The sequence below is a fragment of the Pteropus medius genome, unplaced genomic scaffold (assembly GCF_902729225.1).
Source record: "Pteropus medius unplaced genomic scaffold, Ma_sr-lr_union100, whole genome shotgun sequence".
NCBI lineage: Eukaryota > Metazoa > Chordata > Mammalia > Chiroptera > Pteropodidae > Pteropus > Pteropus medius.
In genome coordinates, this window is record NW_024349804.1 from 289,885 (window position 1) to 292,889 (window position 3,005).

The following is a 3,005-nucleotide window of genomic DNA, read 5'->3' on the forward strand; positions in this document are numbered from 1 at the left end:
GGCAGTGGATTTCAGCAGAAACAGAGGACACTGGCTGTCCTTCCACGGTTCCTCCTCAGCTCCTGCCTGTCTTCCCAGCCAGCACCTTTGGGCACGCGCTAGCTGTGAGCGCTCCCACAGATCTCTGACAGATTCCCGTTCAATCGAGTCAGGGGGGGTGTGCTGCTGCTTCTTGAAAAAGAGAGGCTATAAAGATCTATAAAGAGCTATAAAGATCTCGACGACATTTGCTGTGGTCTCTTCCTCCTTTCGCTGGCCCTGAGATGGGGATTTGCAGTGACAGATAACACACCTGTCTGAGGGACACGCAGCCTGGCCGTGCCCTCGCCCTGGACCACAGGTGGGAGTTTTGCCACTTGACCTCATCCAGTAACGTGATTGGTTATCACGTGCACCTGTCTATCTGCCCTCCCAGGTAATAATGACTAAGGATTACCTCGGTCACACAGTGCTCGGTCTGTCCTGAGCCCTTCATGTGTCCTAAGAGCAGCTTCACAGAGCGAACTTGAGCACAGAGCCAGGCTATCGGGTTTGAACCTTAGTTTCCACATCTGCGAGACGTGAACAACGAAAATACCCACCTCCAGTATTGTCGCGAAGCTAAACGAGTTAAAGTATGTGCTATGCTCAGCCCAGTGCCTGGTAAGCAGTTTGCGTTTGCTGTTATGGTTAGTTTCGTATCATTTAATCTTTACAACAGCCAGGTGAGGGAGATTTTATTATCGTCCTCATCGTCTCCATTTTGCTGATAAGAAAACCGAAGGGCAGAAAGATTAAAGAACTTGCCCTCAGTCACCTTTAGTAAGTGGCAAGGCCATTAAAAATGGCCCGAGATGATCTAAGTCCAGAGCCCAGCTCCTTCACCGCTAAGCACTACCACCTTGCCCTTGGCACCACCTAGCAGACTGTGGTCTTGTGACCCGGATTCTTTTTTTTTTTTATAGGTCTAATGCATTTTTTCAATCCAGCACCTGTGTTCTAGATGCATTGACTTGCCATATTATAACAGCGGTTGCAGATTTTTTATCTCGTTTTTTTTTTTTTCCACTGGAGTCCTCTGCCAATCCCCGATGGATTAGGAAACCTGGGAGTAGCAGTTCAGAGTGGGAGTGAAGGTGAGAGTTAAGGGCTGGGCCCAGCTGGACTAGGGGCAGGAAGGGATTATCTGATGGAAACGAGGCTTCTGTGATCTGGCGGATCAACCTTTCCTACCTTCTCAGGTGCGTTCCTCCACAGCAGAGGCTGGGAAGTGAAGGACTAGGCTTCCCAGAGGCACGCGAGGTTCCACCAGCCAGAAGGAGGCAGTGAGAGTGAAGCCACACTTCGCCGCGTCCACCGTTTCTCCAGGCGAGCACCATTGCCTTGGAGTCTGGCCTTTCCATGGGGTTTTTCCCGATCCGGCTGATAGTGTCCTGATCCTATAGGACAGCGGAGCCCTTGGTGCCCCCTCGTCTTGTGACATGGCTCCCAAAGCTATTCCTGAAAGCTCAGTGTGGTACCTTTAGCCTCCTGAATAATTCTGTAAACACTATTAAATCTCTTTCAGCCTAAACTACTTAAGGGGCTAGAGTAGATTATGTCTCTGCTGTTGAATCCTGAGCAATACAGCTTCTGAGAGGTGGAAACTTGACCATGACTGAGGGGGAACTTGTCTCATTATCAAATTTGTTTTTTTTTTTTAAGCATAGAGAATAATGTGACAAACATTCCTGTATCCACCACCCAGCTCAAGAAATAAAACATTACAAGTAAAATTGTTTCCCGTTCATCAGTCGAAGCCCCTTCCTTCTTATTCCAAGAAACCTCCCCATGGAATGCTTCTGCATGTGTTTATATTTTTACTTCTAATATAAATACAGCCTGATTTTGCGCAGGTTTCTACCACTTTTTTTTGCTCAACATTACGTTTCTGGGGTTTGCCGACACTGATATTTGCTGATACTTCATTTTCTTTTTAACAGCTAGATGGTATTCCATGTATCAACATATTTCATGCCTGATTCCATCACAGTTTATTCTGCTGTTGATAAAGGACATAATTTAACTTTCTCAAGTCTATCTGGGGTGGCATTTCAAATGTCTGCAGAACATATTAGAGAAATATGGGGACACTCTACTGATAACAAGGACTAGTGCTCACGGTGACTAAAGCATTCACATTTACACCTTAAAACAGCACAAAAGTCGAGCAAATCTCATCTCTAGAGTAGGATCACCATGGGGTTCTACTCTGCTGTGCCCGAGATAGAGCACTGAGTCTGCCCATGACAGACAAACCCAGAACAGACAGCATCAGACCTGCTAGCAAGAAATGAACATCAGGATGAAGTGGGAGACTGGCTGGCTTCTGCAGCTCCAGTAGCCATGCCCCCCAGATTCTGGAAAGATGCTGATGAATTCACTGACAATCATGAAAGAATTTCAACATCTTTGCCACGAATTCTGGATAAAACCTATAGTTTAGCTCAAACCCTTCAGGACTTTATGAAATACCAGAGCTTAAAATTAGTTACTTTGCAACCAAAGTAGTGAATCATAAAAAATGGAGATGCATTTGCTATGGTTCAGTTCCGGTCAGCAGAATTCCGCCGGACGCTGTCGTGGAGAGGGGACAGAGTGGCTTTGCAATCCAGGACACACAAATCCTCTCTGGTCCCGCCACTTTCTACATGTGTGACCTTGGATTAACAGCTTTCTTTCTCTAAGCTTTGATTCCTTTGTCTCTAAATAGGAGATTAAAATAATAATAAGTGTCCATGGATGAGTTAGTGCTTCGTTCCCACTTCTTCGGGTATGTCACGGCCCAGGACAGGCTGCCCCAGGATATTTCAAATTAAAATCACTTAAGAAGCGGGGTTAGGGACGGGGTGTCCTCTGATGCTCCAGTCTCTAAATGCAATAAAAATCACCCTTCATGATAGGCATCCTCCCTGCTCCTGAGGGCTGAGAAACAACCTTATCACGAGAGATACAAAAATGCTGAGTGGAGAAACGTGTATAAACAA

The 3,005-nt window shown here is 46.2% G+C and overlaps 1 long non-coding RNA gene across 1 annotated transcript; it reads left to right on the forward strand.

The window, feature by feature from the left end:
• Positions 1-443: 443 nt before the first annotated feature.
• Positions 444-1,653, forward strand: LOC120582768 (uncharacterized). The gene is made up of 3 exons (XR_005647636.1): positions 444-642; positions 1,054-1,115; positions 1,221-1,653. It is a non-coding gene; the product is annotated as an uncharacterized LOC120582768 (long non-coding RNA).
• The last annotated feature ends 1,352 nt before the right edge of the window (positions 1,654-3,005 follow it).